This window comes from Colobus angolensis, unplaced genomic scaffold (genome assembly GCF_000951035.1).
Source record: "Colobus angolensis palliatus isolate OR3802 unplaced genomic scaffold, Cang.pa_1.0 Scaffold202, whole genome shotgun sequence".
In the NCBI taxonomy this organism is placed as follows: domain Eukaryota; kingdom Metazoa; phylum Chordata; class Mammalia; order Primates; family Cercopithecidae; genus Colobus; species Colobus angolensis.
Window position 1 is genome coordinate 1666804 of NW_012115178.1, and position 19183 is coordinate 1685986.

The window sequence follows — 19183 nt, forward strand, 5'->3', positions numbered from 1 at the left end:
GTTTTAAAATCACACAAATTTTAAACTTTTCTTCGGAAAATTTGTATGTGTCGACATATTGATTCTTCAGTTATAACTCTCTTGGGACCAGTGTGCAAGCTTGTCAAGCGAGTTCGTAGGCACCATCAATGGATGGGCTCTTGAATTCAGACTAAAATTCTGTTATCACTGTGTGGAGTTCAAATCCAGGTACCACAAGCAGCTGGAGCCTCTCCAACTGTCAGTAGTGTCTGAAAAACACTAAGAGACTAAATAATTTAGATTACACTATACTGACCTGTATAATTGTTTAAATGAGTAATGCAGTCACCAACTGAAAGAGGTCAACCATCTGTAGAGGAAACACAGAATTTGGTTTCATTTCCAAACAAACTTTTGAAGAGCAAATTGTTTTTTCTGTGGGAGGTAGGGGAAAGTCTGAAGACAGATTAATGGCTTTTCCCACTAAATAAAGGTTAAGGCTTCTGTCATTTCTAGAATGCAACTTCAATAGAAAAGAAGCCATGGGGCAGCTGGTCTCAACTGCCACATAATTAGCATGCGTGGGCACTGTTTTGAGTGGGTTAAAAGGTAAGTGGCTTTGAAAATACAGTATTATTTCATTACAGGTCATCATCATTCACTACATAGATGTGTGAGTACATATGTATATAAAAAGAAAAAACTTGGCTAAGACTAAATCCTGAAGTTAGAATAACCACATTTTTCAGACAATGGCAAGTGGTTTGTTTTAAACGCAACTCTACTTAAACCTTTATCTCTAAAATATGGAGTTGCTATAAATCAGATTTTTGAGATGCATACATTTAGGTACCCAGTTTACTTTGAGGAAAAAAGTGCTTATTTTAACTAGATTAACACATACTGATCAAACTCTTAGTGTTCAGGCAATTCACATTGAATTAAAGACTGCCATAATTAAGTGCTCCTACCAACTTATTCTCCAGAACCATTACCTTCCAACGGGTTACTTGCCAGGCAAGGTGGTTTAATTGTTGAATTTATTCTGTGATCTCCTGTTCTCCTGCCATGGCACCTTAACAGGCTTCTCTGATCTCTTTACGGTAAAACAATTTATAAAAGAAGAGAATGGCAGAGAAGAAAGAGACTAAGTTCTGTGTGCCTATGAGCTAATTATGAATTTAATGTAATGAATTAAAATATATATATATACATATATGTATACATATGCATATATATGTGTGTGTATATTTGTGTGTGTGTATATTTGTGTGTGTGTATATTTGTGTGTGTGTATATATATATATCTTTGCCATTTGAGTTTATTTCCTACACAAACGCACATGTGCACACATACACATTTCATCACAAATTGCTTGAGGTAACATGCAGATAACATTTAGTAAATTCTTTTCTCAAATGCGTTTGAACACTTTGTCTATCCATCTAGCAAGAATGTTCTTCAAAATTCATCCTTGCATCATTATTCATCTGTTCTGAAGTAATAAAACTTTTTGTCGTAATATTCAATGTATCAAGAAGGTATTTATTTACATTGCATACATAAAACCTTAGGCTATTAAAATGCTCTATGGTTGTAGTAATACTCACCCAATAAATCTGCTTGTTTGGGCAATACCCACATATTGTTATCAAAATGTAATTTTGGTTGCTGCTGGTTCATAACAAATGCTAATTGGGAATGCATTCTTTTTTAGAATAAATTTTCTGAGAGACTACTGAGGGCTTGGCACTGTGAAGTATGCAGAAATAAACAAAATACAGACACAACTCCTGATTTGCTTATGATATAATATAGTCAGAATGCTAGACGTTTCTGTACCATACTCTCATGTTCTAACTTTCATAGGTAAGCACTGTCATGCATTTTTTTCTCTCTCTCCCTCTTTCATGCACATGCACACACACACACACAGCTTTAAACATTCCTCACATGAGCCCAGTTAAATAAAGATGAAGAAAGGGAGCATGATTTCACAAAGTATTTCTTTGTACCTCTTTGTGAGCCCTGAACGTCATCAATATTCTCTTTTCTCACTTCACCTACCTCCCCAAAATTGAAAGTAACAATGGGTGGTGAATGGTAAAATATGACCCAGTTGATAAACATATTTTAAGTAAAAGCCAATATAATGGATAGCTCTGGTTCATAAAAAAAATAGCACAAAATTAACAACTCAGTAGTGGATAAGAAAAGACAAAGTTCAAAAATTTTGTTCATTTTTCCAACAGGATGCATCAGTTACATTGACATAATCTTGACACACTAATGTCTACTTGTTTATCTTTGGGTTCAAACATTTCTACATTACCTATCACAATATTTATCAGATAAATTAGAAATTAAAAAACTATCATTCCAGAACATAATTTCTCAAATTATGTGTTGAATTTCTAAACAGTTTTCTGGTTTAAGGCAAAAATCATAGTTTCCTTGAATACTTCATATATGAAGTCCTTGCCTCATCCCAGTCACTGGACTAAGTGCCTGGGATGTAGCAGAGAATAAACAGTTTGTTTCCCGCTCTCATAGAACTTACATATTAGCTCTAAACTATGAAAGCTATTAAACCTTCTAAAGGGGGAAAATAGCCCAATGTTTGAGGAAAAAATAGAAAGCTCAGGTATCTAAATTATCTAGATCAGCATTGTCCAATAGGGTAGTCATTTGCCACTTGGGAAAATAGGTGGGTGATGGGGGTTTTCAGTAGAATACAATGTGATATTTTTCAAAGACCACTATGGCTTCTCTGTTGAGATTAGTGCAATCAAGTTTATGCCAATTGTCTTCGCATAATTATTAATAGTGTACCTTTTCACTCTCAAAAGTGCCCCAGTATGAATGACAAATATATGGTCACCGTAAAGTACAAGACAATAAAAGTAATGCAGGAAGAGATTGATCTAGGTAGCTTGGATCATGGTGGTAGCAGTGAAATAAAGCATATTCTGCACAGGAGATGATACTTATCACACAATCCTAAATTTCCTTTTTTTAAACTTGCATCTTATTTCTTGTGGTAAAATACATACAATGAAAAGTTTACTATTTTAATCATTTTAAGTGTGCAGTTTAGTGTATTAAGTACATTCACATTCTTACGCAACTATCATCACCATCTATCTCGACTCTTTCTCCTAAAAAACTGAAACTCTATCCCCACTAAACAATAACTTCCCATTACCTTTTCCTTAAGTACCTGACAACCACCATAAGACTATCTCTATGAATTTAACTACTCTAGGTATTTCATATAAGTAGAATAATACAATATTAGTCCTTTGGTAACTGGCTTATTTCACTTAGTATAGCACCATCAAAGTTCAAACATGTTGTAAAGTATGTCAGAATTTACTTTTTTAAAGGCTGAATAATATTTGATTATAATATTTGATTGTGTATAAAGTATATACCACACTTTACCCATTAATACATCAGGGACTATTTGGTTGCTTCCACCCTTTGGCTATTTCAAATAATGCTGCAATGAACATGGGTGTACAATAATCTTTTTGAGCCCCTTCTTTCGATTATTTTAGGTATATATTCAGAAGTAGAATTGCTGGACTATCTAATAATTCTATTTTTAATTTTTTGAGGAACCATCATTTGTTTTCCACAGTTTGCTGCACCATTTTGTATCCCAGCAATAGTGCACACGGGTCCCAATTTCTTCAGTGTCACCAACTCTGGTGACTAGTTCTGTTCTGTGTGCTTGTTTAATATTAGTCAATCTAATGGGTGTGGAGTGGAATCCTGTGTTTCTTAAGCTACAATTTGTATTCCAGAGTCAACATAGCTCATATTCCTAGAATGTCAAATTATTGCAAAGTATGGTAAAACCTACTTTTGTATTAAAAGAATAGAGTTTTTGGAATTCAATCCATTTTGCAAAAGAATTAATCACATATATTTATTAAGATAAAAGTTTCCATTTGAAAATACAATAGCATGGCCCTTCCCTAGGTGTCATGAAGTGCTGGTTCATTCTTCTCTCTTGGTTGGGGTGCTTGGGTGGAATAATTTGTAAGGCAGAGGAAAATCTGTTCTTACTAATACTCATACCAGATAACGTCTGCTAATATTTGAGTCTGTGGTTGACCAAATGCCTGACATACCAGATATGACTTCTATATATTCAAGTCCTGTTACTGGAGGTAGGGAATGGCTGTCACACTAAGGGCTGATAACTATGGAAATTCACAAATAATCACAGAACTTTCATCTTTCAGTAACCCTTTCAGCCTAATATTTCCCCTATTCCTTCACCAAAGTAAGTAGTACATAATAATATATCCAACTTTTTTTTAAATTGAGAAATGGTATTACAAAGTAGTTAAGAGAATAGCCTCTGAAGTCAAACTACTGAAATTTTAACTTCAGTTCCAGTGCTTACTAGCTGATGGTCTGGGTGACATCAGGCGACTTACTTATCCTCTCTGTAACTTAGTTACATCACCTTTAAGACATCAACATGTGCAAAACACTTTGAAAAAGATTTCAACAAATGTTTGACATATTATTACTATTTAAATTATATTAAGCATATATTCAGCGACAATAATAAATATACTATTTCTGATTAATTAGTATTAATAGTCTCTATAGTTATGAATATCTACTATATCCACCAACAGGTCACTCTGTAAGTAAACAAGAGTAAACATGAATTCACAGAGGAAAACCTTCAGGTTTGTAAGTTAAAAGTTTTGCCTTGATTAGGAGTACAGATAAAAAAATTCTCTTGAATTTGTTTAATTTGGCATTGTTAGAAAACATCCAGATCAAGGGAAAGTTTCATTTGATTTACCAGCTCTAATACAAGCTACTATTCACAAAAATCAACAGAAGCGCTTACTTCATCTAGAAATGTGTTGTTGTATAGATGTATTACATTGCCGTATTCCAAATTAATCTACCAAAAAGTCCATAAATGCCTGAACAACACTATCATCCGATTAGGAAAAGACATTTCAATTCTAAACACGACATGATATTTCCTTACGCAAACACACAGAAAAGTCACTAACATTTGGCAAATAATTGGCCACAATAATTGAGTTCCCTGATGACATGAAATAGTTCATGGCTACCCCCTAATTGCTATAAAAGGACAATGAATCATGACTGTCAAAATATGAACTTAATCTATCAGAATGACTACATTTAAATTTAGCTTAGAGTTTAATAATGAGGTAAGTATTGTTTTATACAGAATTTTGTTTTGTTTTGTTTTCTATTATTGGGTTTAGAGTAGCCCTGAAGATGCCCTTACCTGGGAATAATTGGGCTAACTAAAAAGATAGTTACCAAAATAAATTTTTCCCAAAACTTAAAAATAAAAGCTTTAAAGAATTTTAACAATTCAGTGATGTAAAAAAATGCTAATTAAGCACAAGACATTCTTCTTAGAATTGTATCATGTCAATTCCCAATTAAAATAAATGTAATATTTAGTCTAACACATAGCAGACTTAGTATATACTGTCATTTGTAGTCACCTGTGACTCCAATAATTATATTTTATCATTGATTACTAGTTGTCAGAAAACAGATATGAAATGGCAGTCAAAGGATGGTGGAAATTTTTTGTGATTCAACTCATTCATTCATTCATTTAAATTATAATTCATAAACCATCAAATTTACTCTTTAAAATTTTACACATTAATAGATGTTAGTATATGTACAAATTTATGCAATCACAATCACTATCTAATTCCAATCATTTTTGTCACCCAAAAATAAACCTTTCACCAATTAGAAGTCACTTCCCATGCTTTATTCTCCCAATATCAGGCAACCACTAATAGGATTTGCCTATTTTCAACATCTCATATCAGTGGAATCATACCATACATGGCCTTGATGTCTGACTTCTTTCACTTGGCATAATGTTGCCAAGGTTCATCTATCTTGTAGCATGTATCAAAGCTTCATTTCTTTTCATAGCTGAATAATATTCTATTGTATAAACTTTAGCTTTTAATTTCCTGAAAAAAAATCAGCTCTCATTTGATAGTTTTGATACAGATTGTATTAAATCTGTAAAATAGTTTACGGAGTATTGCCATCTTAATAATGTTATATTCAAATCTATTAGCACATAATGTCTTTCCATTTTTTAGGTCTTTAATTTATTCACATTTATTAGGTCTTTGATGTATTCATAGATAACATAATTTTCTGTATTGACAGTTGGATTAGGTTTGTTACTGTTTTACTGACGACTTTTTGTGTTTATATTAATAAGCAATATTGGTCTGTAATTTTCTTTCCTTGTGATAGTCCTGTCTGATTTTGGTGTCAGAGGAATACTGGCCACATAGAAGAATTGGAAGGTATTCCCTCTTCTTCTATTTTTGGAATAGTTCATAAAAGATTGGTGTAAATTTTTTTAATGTTTCTTATTTTTTTAAGTGTATGTTTTGCACTTTTCTTAAACCTGTTAGTAACCATTTCATTCCTTTTGATGCCATTAGAAATTCAATTTTGTTTGTTTGTTTGTTTGTTTGGAGATGGAGTCTCGCTCTGTCGCCCAGGCTGGAGTGCAGTGGTGTGATCTCGGCTCACTGCAAGCTCCGCCTCCGGGTTCACACATTCTCCTGCCTCAGCCTCCCGAGTAGCTAGGACTACAGGCACCCACTACCACGCCCAGCTAATTTTGTTTTGTATTTTTAGTAGAGATGGGGTTTCACCGCGTTAGCCAGGATGGTCTGATCTCCTGACCTCGTTATCTACCCGCCACGCCTCCCAAAGTGCTGGGATTACAGGCGTGAGCCACGGTGCTCAGCCTGTTCTCTTAATTTCATTTGGAATGTTAACTGCAAGTGTAAATAAAGACAATTTTTTTTTTTCTTTGAGACAGAGTCTGGCTCTGTCGCCCAGGCTGGAATGCAGTGGCATGATCTCAACTGACTGCATCCTCTACCTCCTAGGTTTAAGAGATTCTCCTGCCTCAGCCTCCTGAGTAGATAGGATGACAAGCACGAGCCACCAGAGATGGCTAATTTTTGTATTTTTAGTAGAGACAGGGTTTCACTATGTTGGCCACGCTGACCTCAAACTCCAGACCTCAGGTGATCCACCTCCCTGGGCCTCCCAAAATGCTGGGATTAGAGGTGTGTGCCAACGTGCCCAAACAAATACAAGTAATTTTTGTATATCATTCTTGCATCCTGAAACCTTGCTGAACTGAATAGTTTTATGTTTGTGAATTCCTTAGAATTTTCTACATAGAAGATCATGTCATCTGTGAATACAGATCGCCTCATGTTTTTCAGTCTTCATGTGTTTTATTTATTGCCTTTGTCTAGTTTCTCCGGCTAGAACCTCAAGCGAAAAATTGAATAGCAGTGATGAGAGTGGATCCTAACGTTTTGTCTGATCTTAAGATCATTCATTACTTCAACATTAAGTGTTATGTTAGTTGTGGTTTTTTTACAGATGTCTTTCCCATTAGTGCCTTTTTATAGATGAAAAAAATCCCTTTTACTCTTAGATTGTGAAATGTTTTCTTGTAAAAGGATTTGGATTTTGTCAAATGCTTTTCCGTTATCTGCTGAAGGGATCATGTGGGTTTTGTCCCTTATTCAATTAATATGAAGTATTAGATTGATTTATTTTTGAATGTTAAACAAACCTTGTATGCCTAGGATAAATTCCACTTGGTCATTGTGTATAATCTCTTGTATATGTTGCTGGATTAGGTTTGTTACTGTTTTGCTGAAGATTTTTGTGTTTATATTCATAAGGAATATTGGTCAGTAATTTTCTTTTCTTGTGATGTTCTTTTCTGGTGTTAGTGTCAGAGTAATAGTGGCTTCACACAATGAATTGGAAAGTGGTTCCTCCTGTATTTTTGGAAGAGTTTGAAAAGGACTGGTGTTAATTTTTCCTTAAATGTTTGGTACAATTCATAGTGAACCCATTCGGATGTGGATGTTTTTTAAATGGCAGTTTTTTTTAAATCAATAACTCAATATCCTTACTTATTGATTTACTCAGATTTTCTATTTCTTCCCTATATAGTTTTTGGTAGGTCATGATTTCCTAAGAATTTACTCAATTAATGTAGGTTATCTGATTTGTCCACAGGCAATTGTTCACAGTACTCCTTTAAGATCCTTTTTCTCTCTGTAATGTTAGTTGTAACGTCTCCTCTTTCATTCCTTATTTTGGTAATTTGAGTCTTGTGTCTATTTTCTTCTTCAGGCTATCTAAAGATTTGCCAGATTTGTCATTTTCAAAGAACCAACTTTTAGTCACATTGATTTTTCTTATTTCTTTTTTATTCCCTAACTCATGAATTTTCACCCTAATCTTTATTATTTACTTCATTCTACTCACTTTTGGCTTAGTTTACTTTTTTTTTTTTTTTTTTAGATTTTATTTTTCTCCTCAACTTGTATTTTAGGTTCAAAGAGTACCTGTGCAGGTTCGTTACATGGGTGATACGTATATGAATAATCCCATCATCACCCAGGTAGTGAGCATAGTACCCAATGAGTAGTTTTTCAACCCTTGACTCCTCTGGCCCTCTCACCTCTAAAAGTCACCAGTGCCCAGAGTCTATTGTTCCCATCTTTATATCCATGTGTAATCAATGCTTAGCTCCCTCCCGCCTATAAGTGAGAACATGTGGTATTTGGTTTTCTCTTCCTGCATTAGGTTATTGATTTTAAATCTTTGTTCACTTTTAATATAGATGTTTATAGCTATGAATTTCCCACTAAGCACTGCCTTAACAGTACCCCGCAAGTTTCAGTGTATTGTGTTTTCATTTTCGTTCATCCCAAAGTACTTTATAATTCCCTTGTGATTTCTTCTTGGACCCAGTTATTATTTAGAATTTTGTTGTTTAATTTCCACATATTTGTGAATCTCCCACATTTTTATCCATTGTTGATTTCAAATGTCACCCCTTTGTGGTCATAGAACACTCTGTATAATTTCAGTATTTGGGGATTTATTGAAAATTCTTATAATACATAGACTGTCCTGGAGAAGGTTTTATACACACTTGAAAAGAATGTGCCTTCTGCCATTGTTACATGTTGTTTTGTTATGTAAGATGCCTGTTAGGTCTACTTGATTTATTGTTTTGTTCAGGCATTCTATTTTCTGGTTGGTCTTATGTCTGTGTTATACACATTACTGTGTTATACACATTACTCTAATTGGGGTATTAAAGTCTCCAACTAGTATTGATGAATTGTCGATTTCTCTCTTCAGTTCTGTCAGTATTTTTCCCATTCTTTTCACTTTTAACCTCTTTGTGTCAACCTTTTTAACATCATGTGTCATATAGACAGCATATAGTTGGATTGTATTTTTTAATCCAGTCTGCCAATCTCTGCCTTGTGATTTGAGAATTGAATTCATTTACATTTAATGTAATTACTCATATTTTATTATTACATATGATGTTTTACTATTTGTTTATGTCTTATGTCTACATATCACATCTTTTTTCATTTCTCTATTACTCTATTTCTCTATTATAAGAATATTTTTTGTGTCAATAGGTATATTCTAGTGTACCATTTAAATCCAATGTCATTTCTTTTACTATATTTTTTACATTTATTTTCTTAGTGGCTATCCTGGAATTTACAATTAACATATTCACTTATAATAATCTATTTCTTATTAATACCAAGTCAATTTCAATAGTACACAAAAAATTGCTCTGTGTAGTCCCATTCACTCCCTGCTCCTTTGTGCTATTGTTGTATAATTTAACTTTCAACCATTATATGCCCATCAACACAGATTTATAATTATTGTTTGATGTAGTTTTCTTTGTAAGTTAGATAGAATTAAAAATGAGCCACAAATTTAAAAACTGCATTATTATTGTCATTTACATTTAGCTATGCAGTTATATTTACTAGTGCCCTTTATTTATTCTTGTAGAGTTAAGTTACTGTCTAGTTTCATTTCAGCCTAAATGTCTTCCTTCATTATTTATTTTAGGGCAAGTCAGCTAGCGGTGTGTTTTCTCAGTTTTTGTTCATCTTAGAATATGTTAATTTTCCCTTCATTTTTGGAGGGTAGCTTTGATGGATATAGATTTCTCATTTGACAGTTTTATTCTTTCAGCACCTTGAGTCAGTCATCTCATTCTTTTCTGACTTACGTGATTTCTGTTGAGAAATTGTCTGTTACAAGAGGTAACTTGCACATAAAGGTAATAACAAGAGGATCCTGTGGACATAAAAAGTCACTTTAATTCGCTGCTTTCAAGATTCTTTATTTAGCTTTTGAAGTTGATTATGTTGCATCTAGGTGTGGATCTTCTTGAGTTCATCCTAAGTGGAATTCATTGAGCTTCATAGTTACGCAGATTATTGTTTTTCATCAAACTTAGGACATTTTTGGCCATTATTTTTTCAAGTATTCTTTTTGCTCCTTTCTGTCTCTCCCCTGCTTCTGGACTTCCTATTATGAGCATGTTGGTATGCTTGGTTCTGTCCCTTGGGTCTCTGAGATTTTTGTTTATTTTTCTTCATTCTTTTGTTCTTGGATTTGGATAATCTCAATCGACCTATCTTCAAGTTCACTAAATTTTATTTTTGCCATCTCAAGTCTGCTACTAAGCCCTTTAGTGAATTTCTCATATCAATTTCTTTAATTTTTAATTCTAGAATATCTGTGTCTTTTTATAATTTCTTTTTATTGATATCTATTTGATAAGATGCCATTCTAATACTTTATTTAGTTCTTTATGCGTATTTTCCTTTTGTTCTTTGAATGTCTTTTAAATTGCTAATTTAAAGTATTTGCATAGTAAATCCAACATCTGTATTTCCTCAGTGGCAGGTTTTATTGACTGCTTTTATTTTTGTGCATGAATCATACTCTTGTTTCTTCACATGCCTTGCAGTTATTTTCTTGAAACCTAGACATCTGCAATAATATAATGTGACAACTCTGTAAATCAGATTCTCTATCCCATGGTTTATTATTCTTGCTGTTGCTGTTCTAATATATTTTTTCAGTGACTTTCCAGAACTAATTCTGATCCTTTAAAATTTGTATTCTGTTTTTTCTGTCATTTGTTAGCTTAGTGGTTGGCTAATGACTGGACAGAGATGTCCTTAAATCCCTGAAAGCAATAGGTCTTCCAGTCTTTGCTGAGACACTCTGTGTACATGTTGGTCCATCCCTTAAGTGTTCAGCTGGTCAGTTTTCAATTCTGCTTTAGCCTTCACTTTCTGTTTTAACAGAGCCTCAGGGTCAGGCAGAGATGAGAGGTTAGGGCCTCTTTATGTGTTTCCTGGGCATATACGTAGCCCTGTGGACTCCTTGATTCCCAGGAATTTGTAGAAGCTTTTCAAAGTGCTCTACAGACATCTCATCTCTAGCTGTGTCTTTGGCAAGCTTCTTGTTTGCTCCAACTATTATTGCTGCCTCAGACAGAGGTGATATCAAATAATTGCAACTGATAGCTTTCTCCCAGGGGAAAAAAAGTGCTTTGTTCAGAGTGATTTCTGAGTTGCCTCACATATAGACAAACCCCTCCCACAAGTGGAGAGTTTCAGAGAACAGCAAGATAACTCAAATGATGACAATTCTCTGAGAATGGAGTTTTGAAAAGGCATCAACCCATTGTGACCCTTCTGGTGACTGCTAAATGCCTTGTTTTCATTGTGATTTTGGGGCTGCTGGCTTGCAAAGCTAGTGCAGAGCTGGAGAAAGAGGGGTAGAATTAGGATAAATTAAAATACCACAAAGTTTGCTGTTCTTACCCAGATTCAGCCATTTTTCTTTAATAGATGTGTCTTGGATTGTTGCAAATCCTTAGGTAATTTTCAGAGTTCTAAAATAGATATTTAGACCATTTTTGCCCATGTTTTTATTCCTTGATGCAGGAGTGAATTTTTGGAGTTCCTTACTCCACTCTTCCTGCTGCCATCCACCCAAAGTCTTTCTTGTTTAAACATCAAATTATTTATCATATTCAAAGAATGTTTCAATAGATGATTTAGAATTTTCCTTAGTTCCTCTCAATCAGACTCAAATAATAGTTAATACTTACTGAATTCCTTTGGATCCTAGTGCCTGAGAATAGCTTTTGAATATGTTCTAGGTCCAATGGGTTGACTCAAATTAAAGACAGATAAAACATGGCAATCATTAAAAATCCATGCTTAGTAAACAGAGATATAATGATTTTCTTCTTATTGTTAATTAGGTCACAGCAGGCAACTTCAGAAAGGAGATTATATCAGACAATTAAAAAATCTACCAGCAACAGTGCTTATTAATTAATGATTGTGCCCCTAACTTTTGTGAGCAGTTCAGTCCAGAAAGAAAGAAGAGAAGAATCTGCTGAGTGACTGGGTTCTCCAGTGGACCTGCTAGGAAATATACAGAGGTACTCTATGTTCAGTGGTATTGCATCTTTTCTCACCTAAGCCATGTTTACAATGAGACCCATTCCCATATTCCTGAAATGCTTTAAGTAGCCCCACTGAAAGATCATAAAATAGGCTTAATTACCCTTTTCCTGGCTCTTCAAATCTTTAGATTTCACAAGCTCTTGCCTTGTTATAGCTGTGAGGGTTAATTTTATATATCAACATAACTGTACTAAGGGATGCCCAGACAGCTGGTAAAACATTATTTCTGGATGTGTTTGTGATGGTGTTTCCAGAAGAGATTAACATTTAAATCAGCAGACTGAGTAAAAAAGATCCTTTCTCACTAGTGTGGGTGGGCATCATCCAGTCCACTGTGGTCCCAAATAGAAGAAAATGTGGAGGAAGGACGAATTTGCTCTCCCTGCTTAAGATGAGACATCCATCTTCTCCTCCCTTCAGATATCAGCATTCTAAGCTCCTGAGCTTTTGGACTCAGGCCAGGACTTATACCATTAGCCCCCCAGTTCTCAGGCCTTCACACTTAGAATGATTTACACCACCAACTTTCTAGCTTGCAGACAGCAGATCGTGATAATTCTTGGTCTCCATAACTGTGTGAGTTAATTTATGTGATAAATCTCCATACATACATGCACGCACGCACACCCACACACGTACATATATATATATATATTTGGCACATATATACACACACACATATATATATATCAACGTGTGTGTATTTATATACACAATGCATGTGTGTTTATATACACACGTCATTGGTTCTGTAATAGCTAACTCAATAATTTCTGATATCAACTCTGCCAAACCTAAAATTGGTATTTCCTAAATTAAACTACCTACTCCAGTACATCAATTTCTTTAAAGTTTCTAGAAATGGATTAAAAGACTAACTTTTGCTAGTTTAGCTGGTAATTTTGATACAATTTAAAGTCAAATATTTCAAAACTATAGTTCCCTCATGGCTGAGGTAGATGGCTTACCCTGAAAGTGTCAGTGTAAAATTATTTCTGTCCTATACTTTGATGTGTAATTATACTTTTATTCAAATGCATCTTCAGGAATTTGATAAGCTCACAAGCTGCTTCTTAAAGGAAAAGATAAGCCCTGAGGGCTTTTACTCACCTCTGTACAGGAGGGAGCTCTTCCCTACAAAAAGAATTCAGTCTGACTCACGTCATAACAGCATGTGAAACTTATCTCATCTGAGACAATAAAAGCACTCAATTAGACGGCGCTGATTAGGTGTGATATATGCATTTAATCATTGCCTAGAACTTATAGTTGTCTCTAGTATCGCCTCCATTTTGTAGAAGAGGATGCATAGGCGCTAAAATACTGCAACTAAAAAGAGGGCGAATCTTGCATTTGAACCTTGGCATTTTGTCTCTACAGCTGCACTTTATACTGCTACAATAAACCTTTGCAAGCTAGACATTTTTAATTCCAAACACAGAACTTATATGCAAACTGTGTTTTATTAGTGATATAAACACACTCTCCTATCTAGTTTCCCTTCAAAAGCTCTAAGTGGTAGAAAATATAATATTTAGAGGAGTGCATGAGTAGTTTGTCTGATAGACTAAGAACTACCTCACAGTAAATTAAACCAGAAAGCTGTAAACTTGGGCCACATTCACTAAGCCTCCCACAATAATAGATTTCCTAAGTAAATGGTTTACAAATTATTTACCAAAAAAATGACAAGTAAAAATATTGCAAATAACTTACAAGTATTAGAATTTTGAGGTGATGTCCTTGATTTTTATCTAGAGTCTACGTAGGACAAACCATATAAAACTATCACTGGGTACCATCTACGTATTTTGTTCAGTGTCCCTTACACATAACTTTTTTCCTTTGAAAAAGTAATCCACATCTTTTACAAGATTATAGAAGTTATAAAATCCATCCTGTTTACCTTGTTACTGGCTACCAGGAATTTCTATGTGTGGGTTTAATCACAGTTAATATATTTGCTACTGTAATCATATATTTTCGACTTCAAAAAAACATTTTTTTTCTGTATTCTAAAAGACTTTTGAAGAAAAAAAAGCTGCTGCTGTGAGTGATACATGCAGGGCAACTTGATTGCCCTTAGTGCAGAACTGACATCAAGGAATTTTGAAAGTATAACTTTTTGGTAGGTGGATAGCTGGTTGTTAATTAGTCCATTCTCACACTGCTGTAAATACCTGAGAGTGGGTGATTTATAAGAAAAGAGGTTTAATTAGCTCACGGTTCTGCAAGCTGTACAGGAAGCATAGCAGCTTCTGTTCAGCTTCTGGGAAGGTTTCAGGAACCTTACATTCATGGCGGAAGGCAAAGGAGAAGCAGGCTCTTCTTACATGTCTGGAGCGGGAGTAAGACCAAGTGAGGGGAGACGTACTACATGCTTTTAAACAACCAGATCACATAAGATCACTCACTATCGTGAGAACAGCACAAATGGGGAAATCCACTCCCATGACCCAATCACCTCCCAGCAGGCCCCACCTTCAACAATGGGGATTACAATTCAACATGAAATGTGGGTGGCGACACAGATCCAAACCACCGGTGATTGTTGGCCCTGGTGCCCTTACTCATAAAAAATAAATAAATAAACCTTTTTGTGTACACATCTTTTTAAATAAGTTTTCCTCAATCCATTTGGAAAGTAAATAGATGATTTTTCTTTAAGTTTTATTAAAAAAAAAATCGTTCTCAAAGTTAAGGTAAAAAAAACTTACATTATTTTTCTGGAGGCTAATGCTGAAGTTATTTTAAAAAACCACAAACACTACTTCAAAGAGGATCTGTAATAATAAGTTTTAAATTTAATTTACTATCATCATATACACAAAGCTGGAAGGAATGGGACTAATGACTTCTAGATTTATTACTTCAGCAAACCACCTTCCACACCCTAACAAAGCAGAAAGTAGTTACGCTCCACTCTTTGGACTTCAAGTAAACTTCTACCCCTTCAGTTTGACATCTGAGTGTCCTACAGGCTGGAGATTCTCCACAGGTCTTGTCTGTATACTAGAAATGCCTCGCCCACTCTACCTGATGGTTTGCAGCTTGTCCCTGTCCTGTGAATTAACCTAAAAAGATGAATGCCCTGGCTCATCTTAAGTAACGGCAATTTTTATTTCTCTTTGGGTATTTATGTGAATGTATTCAAGGACAGGGAAAGGAATTATCTTTAGTTTCATTGACCCTTGTCCTTTGGAAGATAAATAAGAATTTAATTAACATAAATGTTTATATTTCTTATTCTTGCTCTACTTTTCTTGTTTTAAAAAAAATGCTTTGATTGATGTCAAATATGCACGTTATCTCAATTTTTATGCCAGACCCTCTTAACATTGATTGCTTTTCTTCTCTCCTCACTCCCTTTAACCATCTCAGATTAATTTTTTTTTTAATTTTCTCTGTGTTCTCACAATATTTTGCTCGTATCTCTATTGGTGAACACATCTCTTTTCTCTTTAAGTGTCTAGATTTCTTTAAGGACAGTCTATCTTTGCAACCTTCCAGGACTTCGCTCTAAGACTCATACACAGTGGCACTTTAGTAAATACCAATAACTGTTACTTATTAGGACTACTGACAGAAGGATTTGGTGAGTGGATTATGCCATAAAATTCTCCATTCCTTAATATAAGCGATGAGGCTGGCCTTGTCTTTAAACTAGAAAATACGATGCTAGCAGTTGTAAGGGATAACTTTCTGGGTCCCCAAATGTGGCAAGTTATTCACCTGTTTTCAATATCCTCATCTGCAAAAGGGGATGATAATTGAACATAAGTTACAGAGTATCAGAACTATAAATTAGTTAATACATGCAAAGCACTTAGTGCTTGGCATAAATTAAACTTTAGCAATGCAAATAGACAGAAAATGGAAGATGTGACTTCAGAATCAAGAAAGTTTTGAAAGAGTCAGTAATTTAAAAACTAGAATTTGATATCAAAAATTGTATTAGTACTTTATAGTTCAATGAGTTATTGTGATACCTCTATATATATAATAACTTTTCAGAAACATTTATTGTGAAACGTTATCAATATTGAAAATATTTTGTCTAATAATGTTATAAGAATTATTCTACCAAATTACATGATTTTAAAATTATTGTTTTATAACCAATATAGAAAAAATAACTTTTGCGTGAGTTTTGTCTTTCCTCTGAGGTTTATCCTAGAGCATTTTATTTGAGAAAACCTTCATAAAAACATAATTTGGGCAAAAATTTAGATTCTATAGTAATGGATCATCTTAAAAATTAGTTACTTAGCTTCCAGAGTCCAGGGTTGAATAACATATTTGTCTCAATTTAGCAATAGCTTGTACTACTGACAGAAGGATTTGGATTTGGTAAAACAAAATGAAATACGTGTTTATGAAAAGATACTGCTAATAATGAGTCCTAACACACAACAAGCACTCATCCATCACCTCTCTAGAATGTTCTGATAACACAGAAAGAGCAATATTCCTCTTAAGAGAAATGTAAATCAATAAAATTTTACTCTATGTCAACGTCAGTCATAACTTAAAATTCAAGCATCTAGCTCTCTGTCTCCAGGTCTATATTTAGATCTTTCTATTTTTTAATTTAAAATAGACCTAAATCAAAATTTTGAAAATTAAGGACAAGCAATCAAATACTTATTTCCATAATTTCTTCTCCAAAATTTTGCATTCTTCTTCATAAACTCTGTACTTTATTAATCACCCAACCCTTTCAATATAAGCAAATACTAGTAATTTTTGTGTCTTTGACATTTTTTTTGTTTGTTTGTTTTTTGAGGCAGAGTTTCGCTCTTGTTACCCAGGCTGGAGTGCAATGGTTGATCTTGGCTCGCCGCAACCTCTGCCTCCTGGATTCAAGCAATTCTCCTGACTCAGCCTCCCGAGTAGCTGGGATTACAGGCATGCGCCACCACGTCTGGCTAATTTTGTATTTTTAGTAGAGACGTTGTTTCTCCATGTTAGTCAGGCTGGTCTCCAACTCCTGACCTCAGGTGATCTGCCCACCTTGGCCTCCCAAAGTGCTGGGATTACAGATGTGAGCCACCGTGTCTGGCTGTCTTTGAGTTTTTTATATAGCCTTTGTAAAGTAAAAATAAGTGTTCATTATTTTATATATTTTTATATATATAAAATATATATATATGGAGTCTTGCTCTATCGCCTAGGCTGGAGTGCAGTGACGGGATCTCGGCTCACTGCAACCTCTGCCTCCCGGGTTCAAGCAATTCTCCTGCCTCAGCCTCCCAAGTAGCTGGGACTACAGTCACACACCACCAACCCAGCTAATACTTTTATTTTTAGTAAAGACTGGGTTTCACCAGGTTGGCCAAGGTAGTCTCAATCTCTTGACCTTGTGATCCACTCGCCTGTGCCTCCCAAAGTTCTGGGATTACAGGCATGAGCCACCTTGCCCAGTCAAAAAATAATTTTTAAATCTACTTCTTTCATAATTACTCATCCCATGAGTTAAAAAGTCAATATAAATCTTGATAGTGAAAATACAAGTTATTTTTCTATAATACACTTTACATGTGTTTGCTAAAAATATTCATAATTTAAAATTTTCTTCAAATTTTGAGGGAAAGCCAATTTAGTACAGTAATTTAGAAATTCTTGAAATTTCCTGACAGTAACTCTAAAGTATCCTCATTACACTAAAAAGCAACTATGTAAGGTGGTAGATAGGTTAATTAGTTTGAATATAGTAATCATTTCACAACATACACATACTGTATATCAAAACATCATGTTCACCTTATATGTGTGTGTGTGTATATATATGTATACATATGTATACGTGTGTGTGTGTGTATATATATATTTGGTTTTGTTTGTTTGTTTTTTGAGAAGGAGTCTCTCTCTATAACCCAGGTTGGAGTGTAATGGTGCGGTCTCGGCTCACTACAGCCTCCGCCTCCCGGGTTCCAGTAATTCTCCTGCCTCAGCCTCCTGAGTAGCTGGGATCACAGGCATGCACCACCATGCCTGGCTAAATTTTGTACTTTTAGTAAAGACGGGGTTTCACCATGTTGGTCAGACTGGTCTTGTACTCCTGACCTCGTGATCTGCCCACCTCTGCCTCCCAAAGTGCTGGGATTACAGGCGTGCACCCCCGAGCCTGGCCAAATATGTATAATTTTTATTTGTCAGTTGTGCCTCAATAAAACTGGAAAAACTATGTTTGTTAGGAAAAAAAGAAAAATTCCTAGGCAGTGTTAAGCCAGGAAAGTACACCCAGTTAAAGGCTATGGGGTTTTTTTTGCATTTATTACTATTATTATATTTAATATATTATTTATATTTGTTAACTAAGTATAAAATGGTCAGAAAGGGAGGTAACTTGATTACAATTTTAAAACTCATATCAATAATAGATTTTTTATAATGTTTTACATCATGCCAGTGCAGTAAAGCTGTGGCATTCACAACCTGCCACCTATCAGCCCTCTACAGAACCCTCAGTTAGATTCTATGGCATTTAATATGCAGCTTGAGTCTTCCTAAGAGTCAAATGTGCTTTTGGAAATCCGGGTGTACGGGCTGGGCGCAGTGGCTCACGCCTGTAATCCCAGCACTTTGGGAGGCCGAGGCAGGCAGATCACAAGATCAAGAGTTCGAGACCAGCCTGGCCAAAATAGCGAAAGCCAGTATCTACTAAATATATATATACATATATATATACACATACATACAAAAAGAAAAAATTAGCCAGGCATGGTGGCAGGCACCTGTAATCCCAGCTATTTGGGAGGCTGAGGCAGGAGAATCGCTTGAACCTAGGAGG